At 32.6% G+C, this 23221-nt stretch overlaps 1 long non-coding RNA gene across 1 annotated transcript; it reads right to left on the bottom strand.

Annotated features, from left to right (window-relative positions):
- Positions 1-890: 890 nt before the first annotated feature.
- On the bottom strand, positions 891-16212 carry LOC140625171 (uncharacterized). The gene is made up of 2 exons (XR_012024549.1): positions 16174-16212; positions 891-4074 (listed from the first exon to the last, which is right to left on the bottom strand). It is a non-coding gene; the product is annotated as an uncharacterized lncRNA (long non-coding RNA).
- Between the last annotated feature and the right edge of the window lie 7009 nt (positions 16213-23221).

Here is a 23221-nt window from a genome sequence, read left to right as displayed (position 1 = left end):
ATATGACTAGAAACTCAGTGCCTCTGAATTTTAGCTAAATTCTATCTGATTTTTTTTAAAAAAAAAACTCCTAAACAACAATTTCACAGCCTAAAGATTACATAAAATGTTAATTTTAGAGAATAAAGAAGAAAATCTATTATCTGAATATACATGTTGAAGGGAAATTATGACTTCAAATAGGTTTGGGGAAAAAATGTTAGATCTACTAGTTTCAAGTGACTGCATTGGTGGTGGGGCAGATGGTGAAGTAGAGGTAAATGAACATGTTGAGCAATACGAAATGCCCATTGCAATCTACTGTGGGCTTAGCATGCCGGATACCATCCTATATACATATATCCCATCACATGCAGCCACTGCTATGTGAAGCAGCAAGAGAGGACCATCAGGATTTGAACCAGATCTCCTGGTTTTAAATAACTGAACCACATTTTTTAATATGTATTTTTAATCTTCAAATTAAGAGTCCAGGCTTTAAAATCTCCAACTATGTCATAAATATTTGGGCTTAAAATGTCACACTATTTTTTCAATCCTTTCTTTCTTCATACAACACCATCTCTAAATAAGATAACAGTTAAAAAAAAACAGACTAGATTAAGTCATCCCTATTTTTAGCTTTAGATAACTGACACTACAGGATTTAGAAAAATATAGCTTTTTTAGTGTAAAATGAAAATAATACAATTATCTTTCTTTTACTTCACAGCACAGCAGTACATTTTTTATATATATTTGTAGCACTGAATGCGGTGTGTTTATGTCCACCTTCACATTAGTGCAAGGTAATATTTTAATATCTCCACATACGAGAGCATGATCATAAATCACCCCTGAAATTGCATCTATTATTAGAAAATGCATCTTGTTCTGACTTATGAATTCTATTTTCTTTTTTCCCTTCAAGTATATGGAGGAATATTTTAGGTATTGTGTCTATTTGATATATATAGATTTTTAAATGCAAACTGGTTCAGATTCACGAAATCCATCCATGAATGGATCAGAAAAAAAAATCACTGACATTGACTAACTAAACTTTTCCCCTGCTTCTCACATGCCTGAATTAGACTAAAAATGCACCAGTGTAAAGACAGAAATTATGGAGGCGTCACCAGGGACAACTGAATGAGAGAGGGGAGTGCACATATTTCCTTAAAAGGCAACAAAACATTCATAAAAGAAACTGACAAAAATAACTCATGCTTAGAAATTATATGGAATAACAATAATCCCCGATAAACAATTCAGAAATATAAAAACTGTCCACCTCTAAATAAATCTGCATCACCAATTGGTATTGTTCTACTTACCGCCCAAATATGGTTAGTGAAAAACTGATTCACCATCTAGTTCATACAAGAAAGTGTGATGGAAACTAGGCTGCATATTTATATATAAACTATTTAACTGACAACTAGCAGTTCAATTTAATCAGTCAGATTTGCTCTTCCTCAATTCACCAGATGTTGAGTTAACTGAACTATTAATTCAAAATAATAAAGTAATTTCTATGAATACGTAGTCTGCTATGTTACATTCTTCTCCTCCCTTCACGTATTCCTCATCCTCTTTGACCTTTCTCTTCACTTCTCTTTCTGCATGTTTCTTCCTTACTTTCACTTTCTTCCTTATTTTTTCCCTCTCTTTTTTTTTCCCTTTGGTGAGGGTAATGAAGCTCAAAAATAACATCTTGTATCCTGTTGAGGGAAACTTGGTCACAACTATCCTTCCAGATGACAAACTCATTCTTAAATGTCTGTTTCCCAATCCAAAGAAAACAGAGCAATTGAGAAAATAGAGACGCAACATCACTTACCACTACCAACACCACCACTTTTAATTCCCATGCTACATTCATCACAAGGAGGACTAAAGTTTATTTATATTATCCCCTAACCTCAAATAGGACCACAAATAAGACTAATAACAGGACCATTTTGTGGCACTCAGGCAAACGGCTGGGCAAAACAGATGGATCTTACTTTGCGCCAGGACTCAAAAAATACAGTCGCCAACTCACTGTTGGCGACTACATATCTTGGCCCAAAGATGGACCTGGAAGTGGGACCAGTTGTCTCTGATATGAATACTGTTCCTATTCATATCTGCCTCATGAGATAATCATTAACTCTGTCACCATGTAGTGGGGGTAAGTTTTGGATGGAACCTGGAAAAATGGTCATCAAGGAAGTGAAATATTCTGAAGGCATGTCGGATTAGATTAGGGAGCACAAAGTCAGGGCTAGAACATTTTTGGCAATACTATCTACTTTTCAACTTCCTGATTTTTTTTTAAGAACTTCAGTACTGTACACTGTACCCACCTTTAAAATAGTAGATTTCCAGAGTATGTGTGATCAATAAGAATAACTTGCTCTTGACATTTCAGGTCCCAAAATCTGTTAAAATTTTTAAAAGTCACCCAGATCGATCCCGGTCATTATTAAAATTGACCACCAGTGTCAGACTTCTTTAATCAGGACAAAAGTATGTAAGGCTTTATAGATTACAGTCAACACCCAGTGATGCACTGGGAAACAGCTCAGTCAGTAATCAATGCAAATTACAAAGCCCGGAAGAATGCTTCTCTTGGCAGAGACCCTTTAGCAAAAGAGTTGTACATTCTGCACTAGTTAGAGATTCTGAATGGCTTTCCAGAGAAGTGGCAAATGCATTATATTACAGTAACCTATCCTGTAACTCACAAGTCCAAAAAACAAAGCCCCAGATGATGAAGAAAACTGAAGGGGGGTGAGGAACTATAGATCGCAACACTGACTAGTAACACAGGGCTGCTTCTGACCACACTCTGTACTTTTCAAAAAATCCTCACATGCATAGGAGTTTTAGGTATCACCAGGTCTTCAAGAAAAGAACAACAAAGTACTCTACTTTAGGAGGTCCATGCTAATTCGGGCATTTTTCTTAATGTTCTCCCAACTATTCAGCATTGATTGTATCTTGCTCAGATTGTTTTTTGAGAGTTCACTCACCTCTCTATAATGTATTCATTCTGACATTGCTTAGATGATTTTTAAGAGAAGCCCTGCCTCTGGTCAGTGTAGAGGGAAATTATAATATTTTAATTATTTCTCATTGACTTTTTTCCTTACCTTTAAACAAAAATTTATTATGGGAAATCTCAAACACTCGCAAGAGTAGAGAGCATAGTAAAATGAGCTACCATATATGGTATGAGTATATTCATCACCCACCGGCCATCCTTTTATTGTCTATACTCATCCACTTTTTCTTTGACTAACTCATTTTAAAGACAATTCCAGATACGTCATTCTACTCACAAATACATTAGTATGTAGTGCTAAAAAAGAATGGCTTCTGAAAATCATAATATTATCATCCTGCATCAAAAATAATAGCAATTCTTTAATGTTTAATGTTATCCAATATCTTAGGTCAAATGATTGACTTCTGAATGTTTTTTTGTTTTTTGTTCATTTTGAACTGGCTAGTTTGAATTAGGATCTAAACAAGATCCACATATTACATTTAAATCATGATTCTCTTTTAACTTTTAAATCCCCCATTCCTTTTCTTAAAATTACTTTGTATTTTGGAAATTTTCCCATGTATTGAAAAGTTGTAAAGATAGTGCAGAGAATTCCTGCATTTTCTTCACTACTTAACATTAACATCTTACATCACCGTGGTAAATTTGTTAAAAGAAGAAATTAACATTGATACAATACTATTAATTACATACTTAATCCAGATGTTACCAGTGTTTCTACTACTATCTTTATTCTGTTCCAAGGGTCTAATCCAGGATACCACATTGCATTTAGTCGCCATTTCTCCTAATTCTTCTCTGATCTGTGACAGTTTCTCAGTCTTTTCTTGTTTTTTTTTATCACCTTGATAGTTTCAAAGAGTAGTAGCCAAATATTTTTAATAATAATCCAAATAACAACTTGGATTTGTCTGATGTTTCTCGTGATTAGACTGGGATTGTAGTTTTAGGGAAGAATGCAAATGAATGAAGAGCTCTTCTTGTAACATATCAGAAGGTACATGATATCCATATGACTTCTCACTGGGGAGGTTAATCTTGGTCATTTGGTTAAGGGAGTGTCTGCCACTTCTCTTCTTAGTTTTAATTAACATAATTTCACTTTTAACAATCTTGAGATATAATTTACACAACACAAAATTCACCCTTTAAGTGTACAGTTTAAGGACTTTAAATAAATTTAGAGTGGTCATCACCATAGCTCAGTTTTAGAACATTTTTTGTCACTCCAGAATGACCTTTCATGTCCTTAATCAACCCATTCTTACCCCCAGCCCCAAACAATAACTAATCCACTTTCCGTCACTAAACATTTACCTTGTCTGGACATTTCATATATTTGCAATCATACAATATCTATCATTATGCATATGGCTTATCATAATGTTTTCCAGATTCATCGATGTTGTGGTATGTAGCAATAGCCTGTTCCCTTTTATTGACAAATAGTATTCCATTGTGTGGATGTGCCACATTTTGTTTACCCATTCATCAGTTGGTGAACATGTAGATCGTTTTTAGTTTTTGATTATTATGAAAAATTCTGCTCTGAACATTGACATATATAGAAGTCTATGTGGGAACACACGTTTGCATTTCTCTTGAGTAGATATCTAGAAGTGAAATTTCTGGGTCATAAAGGTAAGTTTATTTTAACTTTTTAAGAATATATTTTTTAAAAGATTTATTTATTTATTTATTTATTTTTAGAGAGGTTGGGGGCAGAGAGGGAGAGAATCCCAAGCAGACTTCACACTGAATGGAGTTTATTTTAACTTTTAAGAACTGCTAAGCCATTTTCTAAAGTGGCTATATCATTTTATTTTTATTTATTTCTTTTTTTGGCTGTAGCATTTTAAATTTCAACTAGCTATGAGGGTTCCAATTTCTTAGCATCTTCACTAATACTTGTTATTGCATGCCTATTATTACTGCATTTAGCTAGCATAAAGCAGCATCTCTGTGGTTTTAATATACTTTTTTTCTAAGGATTAATGATATTGAGCATCTTCTCATATTCTTATTCATGAATCTTATATCATCTTTGGTGAAATATTTATTCAAACATGCTGCCCAATTTTTAATGGGGTTGCTTATCTTTTTATTATTGAAGAATTCTTTATATATTATGAGGACAAAGATCAGATACATATTTGCAAATAATAAATCTTGAAGGGGTGTCTGGGTGGTATAGTGGGTTAAATGACCCATCGAGCCCCACATTGGGCTTTCTGCTCAGTGGAGAATCTGCTTCTCTCCCTCTTCCTCTCCCTCTGCCCCTCCCCCTGCTCATGTTCCCTCTCTAAAAATACTTAAAATCTAAAAATTTTTCTCCCACTCTTTCATTAGTGATATCTTTTGAAGTATTAAAGTTCTTAATTTTATTGAACTCCAAATTATCAAGTTTTTAATTTTTTGTGTCATGTTTTGGTGCCATATCTAAGAACCCTGTCTATCTCAAGGTCATGAAGATTTTCTCCTGTTTCCTTATAGAAGTTATATAGTTTTAGCTCTCACATTTAGGTCCATGATCCATTTTGAATTAATCTTTGTGTATGATATGAGGTAAAGATATAAAGCCTTTTTTTCATATAGTTCTAGCACCATGGATATTCATTTATATTTCATATAGTCCTAGCACCAATTGTTCTAACACTATTCATTTAAAACAACAACAACGAAAGTATTCCTGCCCCCAACAAATTGCTTCAGCACCTTTGTCAAAATCAACTCACCAAAAATATAAAGGCTAATTTTCTGAATTTACAACTACATTCCATTGATTTATGTGTCAGTACTATACTCTTCCTTACTATCATTTTTATAGTAAGTTTTAAAACCATGAGCATAGGTCATCTAACTTTGTTTTCCTTTTCAGAATTATTTTCACTGTTCTGGGTTCTTTGCATTTTCATATAAATTTTAGGATCAGCTTGTCAATTTCTACAAAAATGCCTTTATTCTTTCTGATGCTATTGTGAATAGAATTACTTTAAAAAATTTCATTGCTTACTGGTAGTATATAGAAATACAATTGATTTTTGTATAATTATAAAATAATATATATTTTATACTATAATATATAATTCTATATAATTACAAAATAAAATATAATTTGTAAACATGGTGAGCTCATTTATTTGTGTGCATGAAGGTAGTCCTTAAGCTTTTCTACAAAATTCATTTTCTGCAAATAAAAAGTGTTAACTTTTTACTTTCTAATCTGGATTCCTTTGGTTTCTTTCCTTTCTGTTATGTTTGTTTTCCCCCCTCCTTTTCTTTCTTTCTTTCTTTCTTTCTTTCTTTCTTTCTTTCTTTCTTTCTTTCTTTTTCTTTCTTTCTCTTTCTTTCTTTCTTTCCTTCCTTCTCTTTCTTTCTTTTTTTCTCTCTCTCTTTCTCCTTCCTCTCTCTCTCCTCTCTTTCTTTTCTTTCTTTTCTCTTTTCTTTTCTTTTCTTTTCTTTCTTTTCTTTTTTCTTTTCTTTTCTTTTCTTTCTTTTCTTTTTTTCTCTTTTCTTTTCCTTTCCTTTCCTTTCCTTTCCTTTCCTTTCCTTTCCTTTCCTTTCCTTTCCTTTCCCTTTTCTTTCTTTTCTTTTCTCTTTTCTTTTCTTTTCTTTTCTTTTCTTTTTTTCTTTTCTTTTCTTTTCTTTTTCTTTTCTTTCCAGAAACCCTAGTACAATGTTGAATAGAAGAGGTGAGATCTGACAACCCTCCTTGTTCTTAGGGTTAAACCAGTTAGTCTTTCATCATTAAGTGTGATGTTAGTTGTAGATTTTGCATAGGTGCCCTTTGTCAGGTTACAAAAGTTCTCTTCTAGTCCTAGTTTATTGAAAGTGTTTGTCATGGATGGTGGATTTTCTCAAATACATTTGTGTATTGCAATAGTCACAGGGTTCTATCCTCTATTCTATTAATATGATATATTACATTAATTAATCAATCAATCAATCAATTAATTTATTAATTACTGAATGTTCAACCAAACTTGCATCCTTAGGATAAACCCTACTTGGGCAGGGTGTACAGTACATTTACAAATTGCTGTATTTGAATTGGGAATATTTTGTTGAGGACTTTGGTGTCTATATTCATGAGGGCTAATGGTTTCTTATGACATGGTTATTAGGCTTTGGTCTCAGCATAATATTATTGTCATAAAATGAACTAAAAAAAGTTCCTCTTCCTTCTATTTTCTGAAAAAGTTTGTGAAATATTGGTATTGTTTCTCTTTAAATAATGGATAAGATGCAGTGAAGATATCTTCATACAGATTTTCTTTGTGAGATGACTTAATTCATAATTTCATCTCTTTGCTATTATACATCTATTCAGATTTTCTATTTCTTTTTGAATTGGTTTCAGTAATTTGTACATTTCCAGCAGCTAGATAATTTCACCAAAGCTGTCTTAGGAATATATTTGTTCATAGTTTTACCTTTTAATCTTTTTAATTTCTATGGAGTTGGTAGTGGTGTTCATCTTTTATTCCTGAGTTCAGTAATCTATTATCTTCTCTACTTTTTCTGTAGTCATTCTAACTACATGTCTGTCAATTTTATTGGTCTTTGCAAAGAATCAACTCTTGTTTTCACTGATTTTTCCCTACCATTTTATTGTTTTTTATTTCACTGATTTCTGGCCTAACCTTTATAATTTTCTTCCTTTTTCTTCAATTGCATTTTGTTATATATTTATGCCATATTTATATTTATCGACTTAATATTATAATGCAATGTATTGCTTCATGTAGATTTTAGTTACTGCTGCCATTTCTTTTCAATCTAAATGATTTCCTTTAGTATTTCTTACAAGGTCTATTAGCAACAATTTGCCTCAGTCTTTGTTTATCTTGGAATATCTTTCTTTTATCTTTATTTTTGAAGAACAGTTTTGCTGAGTATAAAATTCTTGATGGTTACTTTAAAAATCTTTTTTCCTTCAGCACTTTGAGTGTGTTGTTCCTTTGCCTTTAGTTTTAATTGTTTCTGATGAGGAGTCAGTTGTTAATCAGAGTGTTGTTTCCTATATTGAATGAGTCTTTTCTTCTTTTAGTGCTTTCAAGAATTTCTCTTTTTCTTTGGCTTTCAAAGTTTGACTAGTATGTGTTAATATATGTATCCTTTTGCATTTTTCACACTTGGAGTTTGTTGAACTTCTTAGATGTGTAGATTAATGCTATTTGTCACATTTGGCAAGTTTGGGGCCATTATTACTTCAAATATCATTTTCTGTCCTTTATCTTCTTCTTTCTTCTCCTTCTGTTACACATGTGTTAGTATGCTAGATGGTATCTCAGGTTTCTGAAGCTCTGTTTATTTTCTTCCTTTTTTTCATGTTTTTCAGATTAGATAATTTCTACTGATTTATCTTGAAGTTCACGGATTCTTTCTTCTGCCATCTCAGATCTATTGTTGAGTCCCTTAGAATATTCTTAATTTTAGTTACTGAGCTTGTAAAATCCAGAATTTTTGTTTCTTTAAAAAAAAGTTCTCTCTTTATATTGATATTCTTTATTTTAAAAGTAATTATATTAACATTTTAATTACTTAACATAGTTTCCTTTAGTTATTTGAATATATTTATAACAGTTGCTTTCAAGTCTTTGCTAAATTTGATATTTGCTCTCCCTCCTCCAACCTAGGGACAGTTTCTACTGACTGCTTTCATAACTGGGTATTGGTTACACTCCTGTTTCTTTATATGTGTTATGATTTCTTTCTTGCAAGTTGACATTTTATACAATATATTATAGCAACTCTGGCTTTGGAATTTTCCCTCCAGAAGATTGTTGTTGTTATTGTTATTTATTTGTTTAGTGATTTACCAATCTAATTCTGTGGGGTCTATCTCCCTCATGTTGTGCAGCTGCTGATGTCTATGGTCAGTTTTTATAATTCCTATTTTCATTTTTTTAGCTAAGCCTTGCCCCTATGTCAGCACAGTTTGCAGTTCACATCTAATGATTGGTCTGGAGTTGGATTCAAAGACTCTGAGGGCAATAAACTAACATCTTTTGCTGACATATGTGTATGGGTTGGAAATGCATTCAATGTTCAGGCATTTAACATGTCTTCCTTCGTTCTTACTTTGTACTGAGATCGCTCATATCTCCTCTTTGCAGAAGGTCTTAGGGTCAGCCTTGGGTATGTGGATATCTTGGACCCTCTCTGGCCACATATTCCTAGAATATGTGTAGACTTCAAACCACCAGGGATATGTGCTTATTAATGCCTACTACAGTAGCCTCCTTTTCCAATTTTCCTTGTTACACTTCTGGCAATTTACCAGTCTATTGCCTGCCCCAACCTGAATTGCAACTTCAGGCTAGCTGTAATGTTTATCCTCCCTATTTGTTTACCACTGAGACTGCTGCTGTTTGTGACACCTAGGGGCATGTGATTTTTCATGTTCTGCTCCATTGAGTCAGCCCCTTTCAGCTGAAAGTTGTGAGTTTTCATGGCTTAGCCTGCCACAAAAGATCTATTGTGCCAATGGAGTTTGGGAAGGGGTAAGTGGTGGATGTAGTCTGGCTAAAATACCAGACCTTATTTATCCCTGTTGTCTTACCATAATTCTTAATATGGCTCCTTTTACTCTCAGAAGTATCTAGTTTGGGTGATATAATTTATGAACTCTTTTTATATAATGAGTATAAAAAACTTATGATATTTCTTCAGCAAATAACTATTGCCTAATTCTATTTCATGTAATACAAGATTTGGAGGCCCAGCTACAGGGGTGTGTATATGGGTGGGTGGGGAAGTCCAAGTGCCATTGAATGAATGTTTCCATGATGGTTACATGTAAATAGGAAATCCTCAACTGCCTGTTCCACTACATCTCTAAAAAAGTCTAAGAGTTCTAGAGATTAGGAATTTCTGCCAATCAAGAGGACTAGGACATGGATGGAAGGCGAGTCTGAGGGTACAATACTTCCCTCACAGGAGATAAAGAATTCTGCATGACCTTACAATGCTGACAGAAACCACACAATGAGAAGAGCTAGCATTTCATGGTTCATAATGAGTTGCTAAAAAAATTGGAGCTGGACTGAGCTAGAATAAACCCATTCCAAGCAATTGTGGAGAACATGTCATCTAGACTTAATCTTATACCAAATAGTAGCTAAGGAATCTCCCTAAAGAGGTCCAAATACTTAAATGAATCAAGGTAGTATTTTGCAACTTATTCCCTCACAGTTTTGTGGCTATATTTCCTCAGGAACATACTAAAGGGATATGCTTCTCTGGGCACTTAACTAACTCTTACAAATCAGAAAGTTCCCATGTTGAAATAGGGAGTAATATGCACTCTAAAAATGATTTTTGCTTTACATAATGATCCACAATAAAATTCCCTTGAGAATAGATTCTCCTAGAGCATTTAAATTATGAATAGATTTACAAAATCACTCATCACATAAAATGAGATAAACATGTAGTATCTGCTTCCAGGATTTTCAAAACTTTTTTTTTTCTTCATAGAGACTGAAAGGAATGGGGAAATCAGCAAACTTTGTGCTGTAAAAATTCAGAATGTAGGATGCATTAACTTTGAATATCTTACTGATGTTTTTGGATCAACATTAATCCTTCACATTTACAAAGTGTCAAAGAAATCAAAGTATTCACCAGACTTTATCTCACACAAAAAAATGTCATAATAATTCACCTTTAACCCAGGAACCTGTAACAGTAAATATTACTACTTCTATTTGGCAAACAAGACATCTAATCCATAAAATAAAGCATGGAACATCACACAAATTGCTTAAGGACACAAGAAAGTTTGGTGATGGAGTATGTGATAAAATTCCCTCACCTTGTAGTATGAGAATTAGGCAATATCCACGCTATAGCAAAGAAGAAATTGGAGTCTCCATCTCCCAGTTGTTTGCATATTACAACAGAATGAAAAAAAAGGTTTAGGGATGCCTGGGTGGCTCAGCAGTTTAGTGCCTGCCTAAATCTGCCCAGCCCGGACCTGATCCTGGAGTCCCGGAATTGAGGCCCACATCTGGCTCCCTGCGTGGAGCCTGTTTCTCCCTCTGCTGTGTCTCTGCCTCTCTCTCTCTCTCTCTCTCTCATAAGTAAATAAAATCTTTAAAAAAAAAAGAAGAAGAAAATAAAGGTTTAAAGAGATTTTTGGGGTCCTATGAAATCACATTTCTCCAGCTAATTTCTCAGGTAAAGTGGGGTGGACATTTTTTTGACTAAGTGTTTTGGCGAGGCTTTGCAATTTCTATAAGAGAATTTCAACTCAATCCCTAACTTGATTACTGTTTCTGCTATTAATTAACAAAAATAGCTTTTTTTTCCCAGTAATACAATCTAGAATTCATATTATCTAACAACAATTAGAAGCATAACCTAGAAAAACAATATCTATTAAAAAATTGCAGTTCTTCCATTGGAGGTTAGATCTAGATATATTCTAGAATCTTCCTTTGAATTTTATCAGAATGGAGTGTCACCTACCTGGTCTGTATCTTATAAGAGTGAGGATACCAAATTGCACATCACTGAGATGTTATCAATCTAAATTGAGGGCTATAATAGAGGTATACCTACAAAATATTCTTTGTTTCTCATAAAAGTGAACATTGATCATGGTATTCATTCATAATACAGTGACCTCTTTATATACTGAAGAGTATCAGAGGAAGATAGTTCTTTCTAGTCTGAATGTATTTCTTTAAAACAAACGGTCAAAGTCCAGTTTGTAAATGTATATAAGATTCTTTACAGAATGGCTTTTTTTAATATATAGGTCTAATTTTTATGTTTTTCCCTTATGTTTTCAGTTTACAATTACTTCATTTATATCATATAATTTATTTATATTTACTTTCATATACTTATGTATATTTATAACATATATCTATGTATCCTTTTAAACCACCTTTCATTCTTTTCAGAACAAGGAGATGTCCATTTATATCTCTTTTTATCTACCCTTTTGTATATCAAGCCATCTGAAGTTACAGTAAGATAGCCCAAAATTTTAGATGCCATTTCAAAATATAACCTAGATCTTCCAGGAGTCAGACTTGAAAAACTCATCTATGATTTTATGGTGACTTTATTTCATTTCCTTCCACCCTCAGTGCTATTCAAATCAGATGTCTGAAGCAAAGTAATAGATTTGTATCACCAGGGTCCCAGACTAACTTCAAGCTTAGATAGGCATCTTTTTGCTAAGCTACCTGAAGGTGATTCTTGGTTTGCTGTGCAAGAGAACAGTTTGGAACCTATAAAGCAACAGCAACTATTTTCAAATAATTTATAAAGCATATAGCATAGGGCAGCCACGACTGAGTGTGCAGGTTGTACCCTGTACAAGAGCACCCAATCTAGGTGTGTGTTCCACTCTAGAAGCCATGCTCCTTGGCCCAAGCTCCATCAGTTGGAGCAAGTTATTTTTATAATTTGCACAAAGGTCCTGGAAGAGGTCACATTTTTCTAAATTGCACTAACCCTCTCTGAAAGTAACAGAGGCCCAGTATAACATATTTCTAACAAAATATAATTAATTCCACTAATATTTAGCTGGCTCTCTAACTGCTATATGCTACATAAATATTCAGGTAAGCCTCCTAGTACTAATGCCCTCACTACATGAACTTGAGTATCCATGACTTGGGCTAAACGAGATGCTAATTACATATACAGTTTTCCTCAGGGAGAGTGATTTTGAAACAGGACAGGAGAAAAAGGATGCTTCGAACACTCTTGCCATAGATGACAACAACATATATCAGATCATATTCTCAACATAGTGAAGCTCTTCTTCCTAAATGAAGTCAAAAAATGGGTGCAGAACATAATGTTATTCATATTATTACTATTTCCCTAATTAAGTTGTCTCCAGTTTGGAATTTTCAGACAATGAGAAGTGATAACAAAACTTCAATACATTCTGAGACAACAGATTATTTGTGTAATGGAGTACTTTGCCTTTAAATTTAGCTCGTGGCTTCCACTCTCCCTGGGAGACTTTATACAGTTCACTCAACGAATTATTTGCAAATGGGGATAACACATAACACCTAACACATTTTTACATTAACTTTTTCTGACTACAAAATTAACATATGCCCAATGGATAAAGAAAAAAAAAGGAAAATACAGGAAAGTATAAGAAAGAAATTACAAACACCAGAAAGTCTGATCACAGAGACAATCAATTACTACTGGGATGTCAGCATTTCATTCAAACATGACAAATTTTAATCCCAGTTTGGCTTCTTCTTTTTCTCCTGCATATCACTCAGTTGCCTCCTACTCCCACTATTTGGTATGTACTCAAGCAATAATAATTATTTTCTACAAACAAATTTAGCAATTAACCAAGTACTATTGTATTTCATAGGCCTATTAGTATTTATTATTATTATTATTTATTATTATTGCTCATTATTACATGAGTCAGGTTTTATCCAATCATGCCCTATGGAGAATATATGTTACATATAACAAAGTATGACATTATACAAGTGCTAGATCATTTCCATTCCATAATATGGATATTAGAAATAGCTTCCTTAACCCATGAAAAACAAAAATAAAATGGCAAATTTGATGTCAAAATGTCAAATACTGTATATATAGGCCAAAGAAAAACTACCTTAGATAATAAAGTTGTTTCTTTATTTTTATTTTTTACTATAATTACCACAATACTATAATATAGTATGGAAAACTGAGAGTTGGCTATGCTTATAAAGGTAAAGCACTATAAAAGCCCAAAAGCATATATCTCAGGAGTCTAATCCAATTCTATCTGAGGAGCTATCCTCTTTCTGTAAGCTCTGTCATGTAGAATTACATCATCTCCCATGGCTCAGATTATCTCCAATTCATAAAATGTTTTAACAAAAACTGTTATGAAGTGGGTTCTATTATATATTCACATAACTTCCTTCTCACTTTGGTTTAGCACGGAAATACACAATACATCAATATGTGTTTCATTAAGACAGTTGTTTCGATATAGTAACAAGCTGGGCAAATAGAGGAAGTGTGCTGGGTGTAATTTATTTACATTTTAATAAGACCTCAGATGAATGATACCACACAGGAAGCTCCCAGTGAGGTTAGGGAGAATGGTGGCTGAAAAAATGCCTTGAAGTTTGGAAGCTGTAAGTATTACTTAATCAATAGTATTACTTCTCAATTAGATAGGATAACAGTTCCACAGGGATAGGTATTGTGGTCTGTGACAAACATCATGCAATGCAGGCATTAAAAAATTGAGAGGGATATAAATTTTCCAAAATACGATAAAATTTTCAGGCTATAACTTAAACATAGATCAAATGATAAAATTTAAAATAGATGTCCCCATGATAGAAAAATCTCATCAAAGTCCAAAGGATAGGACTCTACTTCCTTAATATACTAAAGATTACTGCTAAAATTCCCATTTAGTAGAGATGCTAACTTCATGTTAGCATTTGGATTTCTCCTACTTTACATGTTAATTCTTTTGTGAATGGTTGTAAAAATCAGGGCAAGTTTTTTAATGAAATAGATTCAGAAAGCAATGCTTTTCCAGTTTACAATTATAGTAGCCTGCACTACTCTTATTTCCAAATGCTGAGCAGGGTCACCTTTGTGTGAGACAAATTATCACGGGTAATATTTCAGAAATTAATGTACATGACATTTGTCTATCTGGTGTTGTTCCAAAGACACTTTTAAAAATCTTGCAAAATAAATACAATTTTTAAGCAGCAAGTGAAGAAATAATTGTAAAAGGACAATAAGATAGGAAAAGCAAGAAGCCAGGGTGAGGTCAATATACAAAAGGTATGTTGTGAATTCTAATACATTTGCTTAAATATAGAACAAGAATATGACTATATTTATATTAGCTACTATAAAAACAGATATTTCATTAGGATGTGTTGTTTTTTCATTTTTTCCTTGTTTGTACCTTATCTACCAACCAGGAAGTAAGTTCCTGACAGTATGTGATTTACATTTTTCTGTATAATTCATAACTAGCATGATGCTAACTAGCATGATGCTAACTAGAAAATTGATTCTTGATCAATATTTGCTGTTTTGATTTGAGTGAAATATAAAGAATCAGGTTAAAAGGGTATAGTTTTAAAATATTTGATATTCATGCATATTATATAAAATAACAAAATAAAGAATTCTGAAAAGTAAAATAAATTATAAAACTATAGTTTTATAGTAGATATAAAACATAATATATCTAATAACCTAGATATATTATGCTAACCTACACTGAAGCAAGAGAATTAATACAAAAAAACCCTTCAATTGAAAATAAATCAATGTAAGTGCATACTTAAATCCCACGGATAATGCAGAAGACTCCCAGACAAATGAAAACACAATGTTGGCATCATGAAAGTGATGGGTCCCAATATCTCATACCATTTCTGTCATATGGTATAAGAAGTGATAAAATATGATTGGAAATTCCAATTTTCTGATAATATAGAATGTAAACAAACTATAATATAGAGATCTATGAATTTTCTGAGACATTATCAAATTTATAAATGGTCTTTATTAGAATCTGAACACTATTACTTCAGATATAAAAACCTGTAAGTTTGACTATAAATAATAATTTTATTTTTAGCTATTTTTAAAATCCACATTTTGACATGGTATACAATTAGGTTATAAAAGCCTTCAAAGTGTTCTTCATAAAATACCAAATGTAATGTTTTTCTAGTAATGCAGGGCAATTTAATAATGGGAAATCAATTACTATAAATCCCTTGCTGAATTATCATGCTCTGAATAATCCTATGTTTTTAAGAAAAGGAATATGCATCTGAATTCCAATGCCCAGCAAACAATTTCTGGCACATAGTAAGTACTGAATAAATGTGTGTTAGAACTGATCTGAATTGAAAAACACATCACAATAAAGGTCTATATCCATCAGTTAGATTTTAAAAATATTTATCCCAAAAGGCATGTAATATACTTTAACACTCATTCTTAATAAACTAAGAAAGTGTTAGAAATGGTACTTTAATCCAATATGACAAAGATTATGTCTTGAATCAACAACAAACATCCATCTTAAAACTATTAAAAAACAACCAAACAAACTAGAAACATTACCACATAATCAAGAAAAAGGATACCTTCTTTCTTCATGGTTACTTAGCTGTTTTGGAAATTCTAGTCAATAGAGTAGGACATTAAACAGAAATAAGGAAAAAAAGAAGATAAAGTCATCATTGTTCACAGATAATTCAATGACCTTAAAAACTTAAGAGAATGTAAAAAATTACTAAAATTATTAAAGTTGAATAAAGTAGCTAGATAATAAATATCATACACTTCTATATAATGTATTGGCATGTTGTTAAAAGAATAAATCCTAAGAATTGTCATTACAAAGAAAAAAATTCTTTTTTTGCATTTTCCTTCCTTTTATTGTATGTATGTGAGAAGACAGATGTCAGTTGAACCTATTGTGGTAATCATTTTAAAATTTATGTAATCAAATCATAAAAAATTATTACTAAGAAGATATGGCTTTTCTACTGAACAGTTAGAAAGTGGAATATACACAGTTAAGGACAATAACAAGAACACAGCATGCCTATACTTAAATATAATAAAGAAAAAAAATTAAAAATAAATAAATATAATAAAGAATTTGAGGACTTTTATGAACAGAAAGACACTATTTAGTTGTAAACATTATAGAAATAGAAACATATAATGGTTCTGAATGTGAAGACTGAATATCACAAAGATAACTGATACTAATTTATAGGTTTAATAAAATTCCAATAAAAATTACAATGGGACATTTTGTTGAACCGAATGAGGTAAACTAATTTTGAAGAATAAGTAGGTGACAACAGTCAAAGTCTTTTTGAAAAAAAGAAAAAAAAAGAAAAAAGAAAAATAAGGAAGTACTTGACTTAACAGATGTGTAAACTTCCTGTGAAGCTCTAATGGAAACTGTATGGAACTAGTGAAAGAACAGATAATTCAAAAATAGATCCTAATGTTGATAAATATTAGTAAGTAATAAGGATGGCACCAATGAAGAAATGGTGTTGGGACAACTGATTCAGTTTTAGGAACAAAATCAAAGTGCTTACCACATACCTTAAGCTAAAATAAATTCTGGAAGGAATAGAGTTAAAAATACAAAATAAAGCCAGGATGATACTAGAAAAATGGTGAATTTTTATCAGATTTCAAGCTGATTAAAAAGAAGATAAAAGCAAAGGCTGTAGTCATAGGGAAAAAAATACAATAGAATTGAGTATACAAATACTTAACATTTTCAGGGTGTCTGGGTGGTGCAGTTTGTTGAACATCCTACTCTCACTTTTGGCTCAGGTCGTGAACTTAGGCTTGTGATCTCTGGGTCATGAGATAGAACCCAGTGTCAGGCTCCTCATTCAGTGAGGAGTGTGCTTGGGGCTCCATCTCCCTCTCCTGCTGCCCCTTCTGGCAGTGTGCTAGTATGCTGTCTCTCTCTCTCTCTCTCAAATAAATAGTCTTTTAAAAAAGTACTTGACACTTTCTCACATCAACAACAATGAAAACTATTATAAGGTATATTAAAACTGGGAGAATTGCATCACATTTTTTAAATTGCATCACATTTGACAAAAGTAATGATTTAACATTTAAAAAATCTTACTAATCATCAAGACAACATGAGTAAAGAACATAAGCAAACTATTTATAGAAAGAAGAAAAAAATGGGAAATAAGCTTACTAAAGACATTCCAGTTCCATATTAATCAAATTGATGCAAAGTAAAACAAAATAAGCCAGGTTTTTGTTGCCTGCTAAATTAGCAAATATTTATAAAATAATACTATTTAAAGTGGGTAAGATTGTACTTAGAAAAGCACTCTCACATACGGTTTGGGAGCTGTTGACAAGAGAACCTTGAGAAGTTTACATCCTCTACTCAGAAATCAACCTTCTAAAAGCTATGCTAAAACATAATTCAAGATGTAGATAAAAGTGCACATATAAGAATGGTCCTCAGTAGAGATACTGGTGGAAAATAACCTATATATCAAATATGGAGATGTTTAACATTTTTTGGTACATAAATAAGGTATAATATTATACAACCATTAAAAATGAGTATTTTATGACTCTGAGAACTAAGATTATAATTAATGCTAATTGAGAAAAGTAGAATAAAGACTATATGATCCAAATTCTTACTTAAAAATACACACACACACATCCACTTAGAAATGTACAAAAAAATTGGAAGGAAGCTGAGTAAAATCTTAGAATTATTCATACCTGATTTAAATTTATGCGCTATATATTTTTTCTATTTCCATAATTATATGCGATGAGCATACTTTACCTTTTAATCTGAAAGAAAAACAACCTTTATTTTAAACCTAAAATGAATTTATATGTATTCAGTCAGAACCCACTCAGGGGAAAAAATCAAACACCAATAAAAACTACTTTTCCTATACATATGGAATTACTGTGCTCATTCATCTGTGGATCTCCATAATTCTGAGTATAAGGAACCTTTACTGAGATATTTGATTTTCTTATTTTTATTTCCAAAGAACATAATACTTTCCCTGAATTAAAAACCAAAGAAAATAAAGTCACTCTTAAGTACCATATTTGACCTCAGTGTTCTTCCAGTGCTTTGAAGGCCCTTTCTCTGACCACTTCTAGATGAAGTTTTCCTATTTTGTTAATAACTATTTTGGTACCAAGTTCAGTAATATTCAGTCTGAGAATGTTTATTTAGCCCATTTAGCCAACATCAAGGAGTCACCTTCAACCAACTGTGACCAACACAGTGAACAGTGCATTTGATTTTCACATCTCCTTTGCCTGGAACACCAACCATGCTGAATATTCGGAGAGTAACAATGGATGGGAGTTGGATTTTTCATCAGTGCTTAAAAAATAGCTGCCAAAGTCAAGACATGCAGTAACCTTCTAAGTAAGTTTGCTGGCTCCATATTGTGTTTGAAGGCACACCCCCTCCAAACGTCTGCACTCACCATCTGCTACTCAACTGCAGAATAATGCACTCAAGTCTGGTGTTGCTTGGCATAGGCAAGGATAGTCAATGTCCAACTCCATTCAGACATGTGCACCATATCAGGAACCTTATGACACAGTCCTCAACATCAATGCAGCACTTTCAAGCCCCACTGCACATCAATCAAGTATGTATGACAGTCAAGCTGATAGACAAAATCTAAGCCAACCCTAAACACCTACTGTGCATGGATCTCTCCAGTTTGCCTGCAGCTCACCTTCTATTAAGATGATAGCTCTGGCCTAGTCTTCCATGCCAAAACAAGTCCATGGAGTCACTCTGGCAAGAAGAAGGGTCTATATCAATGTCAACAAACAAGTTCCTTGCTGCCGACCCTACCATCTGTCCTCCTGCTTCCCACCTACCTTACTTTATGTGGACCTTGATGAATGGGATTCTAATAGTCCAAGATTCTAGTTTAGCCAGACTTTGCAGATGGGGTCAACATGACTGCCCTCTGGCCAAACACCCAGGGTGACATAACTGAAAGTTACCTGGAGAGTGCCTTTTTGCACATTTGATATTATAAATAAAGCAAATAAAGATGTTCCTCCCAGTTTTTGAGTTTGGGGTTTGTGAAAAGAATGATATGTTCAGTGCTTAAAATGAAGATGATTTCCCTTTAAATTTTTTGGAAATATTAAAAATGTGAAACGATAAATTCCATTTCAACACTATGGATAAGAGAAGTAAGACAAATAAAAATAAAACTAAGGTTGTTTTAAAGTATTTATAAAGTAGGTTTGAGAAAATTACTTGAAAAAATCTCAGGAATATGTAGAAATAAGACTTTCTAATGTAATATTAATAGAGAAATAGAACATTTCAATAGGCATTAGATGCAACAATATTAGAGAATAGTGTACATGCTAAATGGAGAATAATAGCTTTCAGATCTATTCTTTAGAAGTTGTATTGCACTTACAGTCTTCATGGTTGAATAGTAGAATTTGACATAATTCTAAATATGAGTAGTTTCTGGAGAAATCAATTTCTTATCTTAAAAAAGACATTATAGGAAATGCAATAAATCAATATTGCCTTAAAATTGTAAAAAAATTATTTTTGGAAACATGTTGACAAACCTTTTCAATTAGGTCATTAAAAATGCACTTTAGACTGAGCCTAATGACATATAAAACCTACAGAAAATCTCAGGAAATACCACTGTTTCCAACCCAATTCAATTTAATATAATGATGTAATGATATATCTTTATCTTTCATTCAAGGGAAACTAAATGTATTTCTAGAATGGTCTCTGGACTCACCCAAAAAACAGAACTCTACACTAAATTCAAAATACAGCATCACCTAGGCAATTTAAATAAATAATAATTATAAGGAGAATCTTTACCAAATAAGATAATGAATGTGAAAATATGTCACATATCATAAAGTATCATACATAGAATTATTCACAGCATCTATTTCAGTGCTTTGTACATAGTAAATACTAAATGTTTGTAGAATTGATTAGAATTTAATTGAAAAGAGAGGTATAATGAGACTTCTATAAGTAGAATTCAGATCCTTTCAAGATCATGGGAAAAAGTTCAATCAAATTATATTAGTAGGTACATCAGTTGTCTTTGATGTTATGAATCAAGATGAGCTTCTATTGCATCCAAAGAAAATTTTTGTAGAGATCTCTTTGGAGAAATCACAGTAGAATAAAAAGCATGATTATTTTTAATTTCTAAATATATCCAAATTTTTAGCATTCTTTGGTCAAGTAAGATAATGCTATAGAAATTCTACATAAAACCCGAATTTACAATGTCCTGGCCTAATCATCTGGATAATCTCTTTGAATTTTCCTAAAATATGCTCCCATCCCATTTTCTATGGGAATTCTCCCACTGATTAACACAGAGAATGAGAATTTGGCCTGTGCTCTATAGACACCATTGAAATGTGGCCACCTGAGGCATGTAGGGAGGGCATCCAGCTGGCACGCCACATGTTGCCCTGGAGTAGAGTACAATGAGAGGGATATTTTGGCTAAGACTACCTGGACAATCTCTACAAAGGCCCTGATTATGAAAGGGACTTCAGTATCATCATTGTCTCTTGAGTGTAATATGAGCCAAGGGAACTTCTGTTTCTAAGTTTATATATTTTACCAAGAAAAGCACTTATAAGAAAAATCAAAGAAAGCTGAGCCACCGACACCAGCATCTGAGCATTATTCATATCACTGGGGGAAACTTTTTGAGAACCCCAGACACTTTAAAACTGATGCTAAAGCACATTACAGACTTGACCATAAACTGCAATGTACTAAACTCTGTAAGTCGAAGGATACAAAAACACAGAATGAAGATTTGTCTATAGTATGGTTGTTAGATTACATATTCTAAAAATCAGTTCATAGACTACTCATTTAAGAAATAGTTGTTGATTTTATTTTTACTTTATGCAACTTGTAGGAAAGAAAAGCCATGCATTTGAACTGCAATGGCAATGAAATAATTTTGTCAATTTTGAATCCCTTTTTTCAAAACACCATACGTGATTAGAACACATAATAATGCACTACTATTTTTTTTGCCAATTTTTGTTTTAAACCAAAGTTGTTTTTGTATTACATAAGCACAAAATCAGAATTTCAAAACCAGCAAACATATTTAGGGGCGAATTTTAAATTAAACCCACTTGATTCTTTGTTAGATCAACTTTGAGCGCCAGCAACATTTTTGTAAAATTCCACTGGGGTAAATAGGGTAGCTAGGAAACGCTCCTCATAGTGAGAAGAAGCATATGCATTATTTTTCAAGTTTTGTTTAGAGTTTTTATCCTCCTACTGAATGGTTCTAGTGATATTTACAATACAATATGAGTATAAATCTTAAGGAATTTATGATGTCACCAAATGCTGAGAAACAATTACAGCTGGGATTTACATTTGTGTTTATGTATTATTTTGCCTATACATTCCAAAAACCAATGAAGAAAAACTTTGATACAAAACATATCCTGGAACTGAAAGACAGATTCCATCTATCATTATAACCAGTTGATAGTATTTCTAAGACAGAGTTTGACAGTAAGTGAAACAAACAAACATAATGGTTTAAATATGCCACTTCAGCCACTAGAGCTGTCAGTCAAGAGGCTTTTTTTTTGTATCATTAATTCAATGCCACACAAATAGGAATTCTTACTTTTCAATAAATTTTGGTGACAAGTTGTCTACACAAAGGAAACCAACACCTATAGGGAAACTTTTAATTTGTCATCATGTATGTCTATTTGAACTTACTTAAAATATTATAATTATGGGCTTAATTTACACCCATTTTTTTTTCCCTACAAGCTCAAGAAAATCACAATGATCACAGTGTTCCTAAGACTAATGAGTACCAATTTATGACAGAGAAAATAGAAGCTCAGAGAGATAAAGAGTATTGGAAAGGATCATACTGCAAGTCCAGCACTATATTCAGTGCAATCACTTGGAATTTTAATAAAACCATAAAAATCACCATTTTATATTTTTTCATTAACTTATCATTTTGCTTAGTTCAAAATATTGTGCAGGAAAGTTTTATTGCTGACTTAGGTAACTGAAAATTTTTATTAATTTAGTTAGTTTTTGCAATTCGTGACCAATAAGGTTTGGCTTACATTTTGTCTTTTTCTTCACGAATTTAAAGGCTTCACAAATCTTAATACCCTGATGGCTACTTAAGTCTTATGAGGCTAGGAAATACTGAAATTGAACTTGGCCCCTCTTCATCTTTATTGACAGATAGCCACAGTGCCAAAAGCCAGCACTGCTGGTTGTCCATCATCATATCTAAATATTGATTTTCCTAAAACTTGTGTTTTGAGACTTTCTTCATTTTAGAATTACAGGTAAAGTCACTTCCCTTTGATATAAACTGCATGCAATAAAGAAGGAGGCAGACCTACACAATAAATATGTAGGGAATGGTTTTCCACCTCTGCATGCTACAGGAAAATCCCACTGAGTTAAGTAGGGTTCTACCAAGACCACTTAAACATATTAGCCTATTATGCTCCACATTTCTTTATTGTTCTCAAAAAGCTAATGAAATGTTCCAGTGTAATGTTTATGCTGGAGCACTTTTAAAGGCATTTTAGAAGTGATATTTC

The sequence above is a fragment of the Canis lupus genome, chromosome 35 (assembly GCF_048164855.1).
Source record: "Canis lupus baileyi chromosome 35, mCanLup2.hap1, whole genome shotgun sequence".
NCBI classification, from domain to species: domain Eukaryota; kingdom Metazoa; phylum Chordata; class Mammalia; order Carnivora; family Canidae; genus Canis; species Canis lupus.
This window is presented reverse-complemented; position numbering and strand designations above follow the sequence as displayed.